Source organism: Aristolochia californica, unplaced genomic scaffold (assembly GCF_029961685.1).
Source record: "Aristolochia californica isolate CCGP_79_NKW_82.1479 unplaced genomic scaffold, dmAriCali1.0.hap1 SCAF_14, whole genome shotgun sequence".
Classification (NCBI taxonomy): Eukaryota; Viridiplantae; Streptophyta; class Magnoliopsida; order Piperales; family Aristolochiaceae; genus Aristolochia; species Aristolochia californica.
In genome coordinates this window covers 8,743,787-8,753,854 of record NW_027181815.1, presented here as the reverse complement: position 1 = coordinate 8,753,854, position 10,068 = coordinate 8,743,787, and positions in this window count along the sequence as shown.

The window sequence follows — 10,068 nt, the reverse complement described above, 5'->3', positions numbered from 1 at the left end:
AGACCGACCAAGCCAGCTTATTTAAGAAGCAGGATCATCTAGTCAAGGAGAAAATAACCCTCTAATCTCTCATTGTTAATGACCCCCCTTTCGTGAACGTATTTTTGTTGCATTCGAGCCTTAATAAAATATGCCCTCTCAAAAATAAAAAATCATTTTGTCCAACACCAGTTCATGTCTTCCAAATGTAAGGGCATATCAATTTAATTAATTTATACAGAGTAATGAAAATGACTAATGGTGGGTTAGTGCACTTACCTAATGTAAGTCAAAGTGAATTACCTAGTGCTAGTGAAAGTGATCATCACTTGTTAGTGTTAGTGTGGTAAATGTAAAATGCACTAGAAAATACTTACCTGTGTTAGTATCCAAAATAAAAAAAAAGTAGTGTAAACAAGAGAATGAGTTATTTTTTATAATACACATAAATAGATCATATAGGTAAACAAATAATTAACCTAAACAAACATGATTACTACCCTAATAAGTAATTTAATGTAGTATTAAAATATATTAATATACTAATTAATTAAATAATATAATTTATTAATTAATTAAAATGAATTACAATTTAATCTAAATTAATACAATAATTACACGTAATAATTAATTGGTGCACTAATTAATAATGAGCGAGAGCGAGAGTGAGATTCACTTTCACGAGCAGAGACGCGAGTTCAAGTGGATGAACCAGGATTTCACTAGGAATCTTATTTCGCTCACTTTACTCATGGGTGAGTTCAAGTGGATGAACCACTTGAACTGGCACCTGGTGGTGTAGTAACGCATGCGGATCAAGTGATAGTGTAATCTAATTCACTTTTGTTGAATTTAGGATCCCTTTATTGATATCTTGAGCAAGGTGAGAGAGGGAAACAAAAAAGAAAGGGAGAGAGAGCTCTCGGGTAGACGAGAGAGAAGAGAAAAAAAAAGAGTTTAGGCAAGAGAATAACTCTTCACGAGAGAGAAGTGGAGAAGTACTTTACTTTGATGATTTATTTCCATGTACAAGCACCTCTATTTATAGTCAAGGAAAGTAGTAGAGTTCAAGTACAATTAAACTACCTTCTCCTAATTACATTCAAACTATAATTCTTAAAGATAAGTCTATCATAATAAAATAACTCAACATAATTAGAAGATTAACATAACTCAAACTCAACCTCTTCTATGAGGACGTGACCATAGGATAGAGATGTCAGCTTATGGTTATCATTGTGGGTCCCACTTGATTTTTAAATCTTCCAACTCATGTCAGCTAGTGTGATGACTCCTCTTGGCAACTCTCATTCTCATTTGGGTCCTACCAGCTCGTGCAACCATGGTGGGTCCCAATTTGTAACACTCCCCCTCAAGCTGGGGGTGAGAAAACATCATAAGTGCCTAACTTGTTGCAGATGGTGGACAAGATTTTAAGAGTGACTGGTTTGGTGGCTCTGTGAAGATATATGTTTGAGAGATAATATGCTGGTTTGGAATTTTTCTCATATGAAGTGGCAATTTACTTTAATGTGTTTTGTTCTCTCATGGAAGACTGGATTTGATGTGATATGTATTGTTGCCTAATTATCACAATATAGATCCACATGAACTTCTTTATAAAATCTCAGTTCAATGATGAGGGATTTGATCCATAGAAGCTCACTAACCGTGTGTGTCATGGCACTGTACTCTGCTTCTACACTAGACCGTGTAACTACATTTTGCTTCTTGTTTCTCCATGTAACCAAGTTCCCTCCAATCATTGTACAATATCCCGAAGTAGATTTTCTATCATCCGGGGATCCGGCCCAGTCTGCACCTAAGAATCCTTCTATGTTGAAGTGATCATGGTTCTTATAGAGAAGCCCTCTTCTTGGAGCTCCTTTCAAATGTCGTAATATTCTTTTTAGGATTTGCCAGTGACTAAGTTGTGGTTTGTGCATGTATTGACTTACCACATTTACTGCATATGATATATCTGGCCTTGTTACACAAAGATTAATAAGTTTTCCCACAACTCTTTGATATTTTCCAATATCTACATCTTCTCCAGTACCTGCACATAATTTTGTATTTGAATCCATAGGGGTTTCTGCTGGTCTACGCCTCATAATTTATATCTCCTTCAGTAGATCAAGGACATACTTCTTTTGAGAAAGTACAATCCTATGTCTGGACTGTAGTAACTCAATACCCAAAAAATATTTAAGTTGTCTACGATATTTTGTCTTGAATTCTGCACATTTTTTTCCTTGGTTTCCTAGATGCCCTGGGGATCATGAACATATACTGCCAAAATTACTTTGCCTTTAGGTGTGTTTTTAATAAATACAGAGTGATCTACCGAACATATGTGAAATCCAGCCCGTATGAGAGCTTGGCTAAAATTTTCAAACCATGCTCGAGGAGACTGTTTCAGACCATAAAGGGATTTCTTCAATCGACATACTGACTCCTCCTCAACCACATAACCAGGTTGTTGAGGCATATAAATTTCTTCCTTGATATCCTAATTAAGAAAAACATTTTTCACATCAAGCTGATATACCTGCCAGGAAGAATTAGCCGCCAAAGATAATAAAACACGTACCGAGTTCATTTTGACCACTGGAGAGACTGTTTCTTCATAATCAATTCCATAACATTGTATATAACCTTTAGCAACGAGGCAAGCAACGGACCCGTTTAGATTGTGTTTCATTATAAAAACCTGCTTGCAACTGACAGGTTTGTTAAATTTATGAAAAAGAGAAATACTTCATTGATTTCATTAACTTATCATAATCAGAGTACTTGAACCTTTATTTATAATAGAGAAAAGTAGTAGAGTCCAATTACAATAAAACTACCTTTGTCCAAATTACACGCAAACTCTAATACTTAAAGATAAGTCATAGCATAATTAAATAACTCAATATAGATAAATGACTAATATAATTCAAACTAGAACTTTTCTAGGACGTAACCATAAGATAAAAATGTCTTTGTGAGTCCTTCTTGATCTTCCAACTTATGTGATAAGAATGTCAACTTGTGGTAATCATGGTAGGTCCTACTTCTTATGTGCTTGGGCCCATCTTGTGGGTCTTCCTTGGTCGTGTGACCCATCTTATAATATTTTTAGATATGTGGGCCTTCTTTGGTCGTGTGGGCTTGGCCCTATCTTCCAATACTCTCCCTCAAGCTGGGGGTGAGAGAACATCAAGAACTTCTAGCTTGTTACAAATGATGTATATAATCTTTTTATATAAAATGACAATCCTCCAATCTTCCAACACTCCCCCTCACACTGGTGCTTTCTTCCATGAGGTCCAGCTGGCCAATTCAGGGGGGGTATAACATAGATGTAATAATAAGTTCCTCCATCATGGAATCCCAACCGTTGACATTTTTGATATTTTTGACGGGGTATTAAGTTCCTCTGTCATGGAATCCCAACCGTTGACATTTGATATTTTTGACAGGGTATTAAGTTCCTCCGTCATGGAATCCCAACCATTGACATTTTTTATATTTTTAACGGGGTAATAAGTTCCTCCGTCATGGAATCCCAACCGTTGACATTTTTTATATTTTTTATGGGGACAAATAAATAATTGTATGAGACCACCTCTTCTTCAATAATAATGTCCCCAAAGAAACATAATAGTTGTAGCTGAATATAACACGACCATCTTCCAACACATATAACACGAACCAAATAATAAACTTTGTAAAAGAACCCGTGAAATAATCCAATATAAAAATTTCTTCTTAGATGCATAAACCTCATCTTTTTTGGTTCCCCCTTCCTTGAATATTTTGGTTACATAAACATACCCACAACATATAGAGTAAAATACCTCTTTCTTGTGCTTATTCTATTTCTCCCCCTCAAGTTGGGAGGTAATGATAATGATCCCAACTTGAACCAAATATCATAGATGTATAAATAAGCCCAAATATCATAAATGTATAAATAAGCCCAAATAACATAGATGTATAAATAAGCCCTCAAACCAGGGAGAAGTGAGATATTTTCCTAATATAGCAACTCAAAAAATGACGCAAAACAATGGGCTTAAATTTGGATTTTTCAATGCAACAGAATACCAGCATGACCTTTGATTCTTCCAATGCGAATATATTTTTAAATATAGATCAGATTGACATAAAATTTTCTCATTCTGAAACTAAAATTAAATACCTTTCATCCAATTATAACTTCTCTTCATAAAATATAATTTTCAGAAGATAAATAATCTGATAGATTTCGGTCTCTGTCATCTGGCCAAATTAAGCATTGTTTCTCCTTTTTTTCTAGTATGACCATTGATTCTTTCAAGATCAATATATCCTTATAAAGAACTCAGATCGAGAATTGGTTAAATAGGTAAGAAAATAGACTTACATATCTTTCTTTTGATATATAATTATTCATATAAAGTCTCGTTATTTATAGCATAAAATACCTCGAAAGTTGAAGCTTTCTGCTGTTGCTTAACGTTTTTTTCAATTTGACCTTCGTTGCTTCAAATATTGATTTATCTTTATAGATAAATCCGATTGAAAATTGGTTGAATATGTAAGAGAATAGACTTACATATATTTCTTTATATATATATATATATTATATATCTCCATATAAACTCTCGTTCTTGATGGCATCAAGTACCTTGGAACTTTAAGTTATCTATTGTTGCTCAAACCTCTTTTGCAATCTGACCTTCGCTCATTCAAATATAGATTTATCGTTGTAGATGACTCCGATTGAAAAAAAATCAATTTTCCTTGGAAAGTAAAATCAAATATATTTTCGTCAATATATAATTTGCAATATGAAAATCTCAAGATAGAGGTGAAAATGCAAAGCGAACTACAGGTGTAGAGACTGGAAAAAATAACTACGAATCTAGACTTAGGGTTTAGGGTTTAGAGAAAAGGATCTCATTATCTCTATGGGTTGACTAAGTCAACTCACAGAACCTAGCTCTGATACCATGTTGAATTTATGAAAAAAGAGAAATACTTTGTTGACTTCATTAACTTATCATAATCAAAGTACATGAACCTCTATTTATAATAGAGGAAGGTAGTAGAGTCCAACTACAATAAAACTACGTTTGTCCCAATTACACCCAAACTCTAATACTTAAAGATAAATCCTAGCATAATTAAATAACTCACTATAGATAAAAGACAAACATAACTCAAACTAGAACTCTTCTAAGACGTGATCATAAGATAAAGATGCCTTTGTGAATCCTTGATCTTCCAACTTATGTGATAAGAATGTCAACTTGTGGTAATCATAGTGGGTACTACTTCTTATGTTCTTGGGCCCATCTTGTGGGCATTCCTTGGTCATTTGGCTCATCTTATAATACTCTTAGATATGTGGGTCTTCCTTGGTCGTGTGGGCTTGGGCCCTATCTTCCAACAAGGTTTCTTATCTGATGGAAAAGGGACTAGAGCCCATGTTTGATTTTTATATAGTGTATGCATTTATTCGGCCATTGCCACCACCCTGGATTTTTTAGAACCTCCTGATAGGACTGTGGGACTGATATGAAGGAGATAAATGAAAGAAATTGACAACATAAAGGGGATAAACGATGGTGAGACACAAAATTGGATATGGGGTGAGAAGCAGAGGGCCTTATGCAAGTTATGGGTTCTTGTCATGCGGCAATGGGACAAGTATCCTATTGTGGGCCAAAAACAACTAGAGAAGATGTACTTACCTCGGTGGGATCCGTAAACACTGTAGGTGTGGTGTCAACCAACGTGTCTGGGGGTTGAGCAGTTTTCGAAGCACGAGGCACAACTGGTCAAGGAGAATTTGGTACTGAAGATAGACCTGGAGTAACATTGTCAGAATAGTATGAAGAGTCTTAAAAAAAGTGATATCACAGGACACAAATAAACGTTGGAGAGTAGGGTTGTAGCAAACATAACCCTTTTCTGTGTGAGAGTATCCTAAAAAGATACACTTGATAGATTTGGGATCAAGTTTATTGTGTTGTGGGGAGGTAATATGAACAAAACATTGACACTCGATGACTTTCAAGGGGAAGTGAAAAAGGATCATCATGTGGCAAAATTAACGAGTATGGAGATTTATTACCTAGAACGGAAGAGGGTAGCCTATTTATAAGAGAACATGCAGTAAGAATAGCTTGTGACAAATAAAAGTATAGATCTTTCATGGTATATAGTAAATTTTTAGCTACCTCAAGAAGATAATGGTTCTTCCGTTTTGCTACACTATTTTGTTGAGGGGTGTAGGCACATGATGTTTGATGGATAATGTCATTCTCTTGACAAAAGGAGTCAAGGTCTCTAGAAGTATATTCTTTGGCATTATCAGACCGAAGTATTTTTATTTTCTGACCAAATTGAGTGCGTACCATAACATGAAAGAATTTAAATATGGATGATAATTCATAATCTTCTTTAAAGAGAAATAACCAAGTGGTATGAGTACATTCATCAATAAACGTAATAAAGTACTTAACTCGGGAAATATTTGAGACACTCAAAAGTCCCCATATATCTGTATGAATCAATGAAAAAGGAGTAATACTTTTAAGTTTTAGATGAGGTGAGTATGTAGTCCTCTAGTGTTTGCTCAGTTGACAGACTCCACAATTTAACTCTGATCTTTATTTAAGAGTAGGAAAAAGACGATGAAGAGATTGTGCAGATGGATGTCCCAACAGGTTGTGCTGTAGACTTGTCTCAGTTTCACTAGTTGAAATAATATTTATTTTAGGCAAGGCCAAGTAGTAGAACCCCCCTTGTTTACGGCCTCCATCGATCACCTGCTTCGTTATAAGATCCTGAAACACACAAGAAATGGGGTGAGAAGGTGATGGATCAATTAAAATATTTTGTGAGTTGACTAACAAATAAAAGATTCAAGGGACAAGTAGGAACAAAAAAAATATATGTGAGAGGAAGTGATGGTGTAATAGAAGTGGATCTTTTCCCTTGAACTTTGGTTTGAGAGTCGTCAACTATGGTAACAAATTTATGTGAGAGACAAGGAGAAACTGAGTGTAGTAAATTTTTGTTACCTGAGAGATGCTCGGAGGCCCCTAAATCAATTACGCAGGATGAAGAGGAGGTAGATAGCATACCTGAAGCGGTGGTAGCAGCAACAATTGAGGAGGAATTTGGAGCAGAACCCATCAGTGCTTTCATTTTTGGAATAAATCATACTCCTCATCGGTAAGGGTTTTCTTTTATGTTGATGTAGTAGCCCGATCCTCCTTTGTATCACTTACTAAGGCTTGATTAGCCTTCGTCTAGTTTGGTTTGCCATGTACTTTCTAACATGTCTCTATGGTGTGGCCATATCTTCCACAATAGGTGCATTCCTTGTAATAGCACGTATCTATAGTATGGCCATATCTCCTACATTTAGTGCATTCCTTGTCATCTGTTCTGACAGAACCATTCCTGCACCCTCTTTCTCGTCCTCTTTTATAATTTCTACCACGACCTCGGCTGCTACGGATGATGTTCCCCTATTCCTGGAGTACATAGCGGATGATACTTCAATAGTATAAGAAGAAGTGTCTGGAATACGAAGTAATGTGACACATACATCATCAAAAGGGGGAATAGTTCAAGCGCTAAGAAGTTGACTTGTAGCAACTTCGAGATACAGTTTAATGTTTGCAAGGCATATGGTAGTGACTAAGGCTTCATTCTGTTTGTCTTGGACAGAGACATCCGTGGAGGTAGACTGAGCTATTTTCCATTGTTGAAGAAGACCTATAAAGTGAGCCAAATATTTATGGATATTTTCTCCTTGTTTAGTGTTAAACATTCTTTGGTGAATATCATATGGCCTGTGTAAGTTGTCGGAGCTAGAATACAACTTAGCACATGTCTCCCAAATTTGTTTAGCAGTATCAAGATGAATAACATTGTTGGAGACATGTTCTTCCATGTTGTTGATAAGCCAACTAATAACCCAAGTATTATTTTTAACCACATGTTAAAAAAATATCATCTTCATCAATAGGTAGTCCACGGTTGGTGAGGTGACCCAGAAGGTCTTTTGTTATAAGAAACCTGCGTACCGATGTGGACTAGCTCATGAAATTGATACCCCTCGTAAGGGTATAATAGTAATTTTGAGTATATCACTCTTGTGACTTCTTCAGTCATAATAGGCAATTCAATTTTAAAAAAATTCTAATAATATAACAATAAAAAAACCAAGTAGATTTCTTGAACCAACTCAATTTTGAGCATAAAAGCCAAGTAATCATATTTCTGAAATTCAATGAAAATCACTCATAAATAGGCTGAATACCAATCTTCTTTATCAGGGAATCTTGTTCCAACAAAATTATAACCGTTTATGCATAAATCTCAATATAAACTAGTCTTGGTAAAAAAAAATTCCAAACCAATAAAATTGATTTGGTAACTTCTTCTAATCCGAGATGTATATATTTCCATAATCTCATAAGATGAAGAGAGTCATAAAAACATCTCTAAACCATCTTCTAATATCCGAAAACCAAGAGCATGAATCAATAATATAAAAAACAAAGAAACTTATCTCATGAGCTTCAATTTTGCGTCATAAAAAGTCTTCTATGAGTAGCTTTGATCATACTTTCTTAGAGCATTCCTTTGACTCAGGGATTCTAAATTTGATGCTTTGATACCATGTTGAATTTAGGACCCCTTTACTAATATCTCGAGCAAGGTGAGAGAGGGAAAAAAAGGAAAGGGAGAGAGAACTCTCGGGTAGACAAGAGAGAAGAGAAAAAAAGAGAAGAATGAGTTTAGGCAAGAGAAGAACTCTTCACGAGAGAGAAGTGGAGAACTACATTACTTTGATGATTTATTTCCGAGTACAAGCACAATTATAGTAGAGGAAAGTAGTAGAGTCCAAGTACAATTAAACTACCTTCTCCTAATTACATTCAAACTATAACTCTTAAAGATAAGTCTATCATAATAAAATAACTCAACATAATTAGAAGATTAACATAACTCAAACTCAACCTCTTCTATGAGGACGTGACCATATGATAAAGATGCCAGCTCGTGGTTATCATTGTGGGTCCTACTTGATCTTAAAATCTTTCAACTCATGTTAGCTCGTGTGATGACTCCTCTTGGCAACTCTCATTCTCATGATGGGTCCCACTAGCTCATGCAACCATGGTGGGTCCCACTTTGGGGGGGGGGGGGGGGGGGGGGGTTAGTCCACAATGAAGTGGAAATGAAGTGGAAAATTGAATTGAAGTGAGATGAATTGCTTCCACTTCAATTCATGTTTAGGTGTTAGTATAGATGAGTTCAAGTGGCTGGAAAACAGATTCCAGTGTTAGTGCCCCCAAATGAAAAATATGATATAAAAAAGAGAATAAGTAATATTTTATAATATACTTAAATAGAACATATATCAAAACATATAATTAACAAAAATAAGCGTGGTTACTACAATTATAAGTGATTTAACGTGTAGTATTAGAATATATTAATATCTTAATTAATGAAAAATTATATTATATTACTTAATAATTATAATTTATTATAAATTAAAACAATAATTATGGTTTAATTAATTATAACAATTGGATAATTAAACCAATTAATGATTATAGTTTATTATAAATTAATATACTAATTACGTGTGGCTAGAATAAATTATTTAAAATAAATAAAAAAGTTAAAAATAACATAAGTGAATATAATAAATAAATAAATTATTCTGTAATAACATAAGATATAGTTTAACATTAAAACTCATTATTTTAATAAAAATAAATAAATACATAATAAATAAATATATTAATTTATCAATAACATAATATACATTTTAAATATTATTAATTAATAATATATTTAAAAAAAATGAAAAACTAATGGTTTAATTAATTGGATAATTAAACGAATTATGACGATGTTTAATTTTTCCTAACTTAGGAAAAATTAAATATCGTCTTCGTCTTCCTCTGCGGCGATCTTGGCAACGGCGATGGCAGCGGGCAACGGCAACGGAGGCGACGCTCCGACGGTGCGCCGAGAGGGAGAAAATAGGGAGGCCGAGAGAGAAGAGAAGCCAGGAGGCCG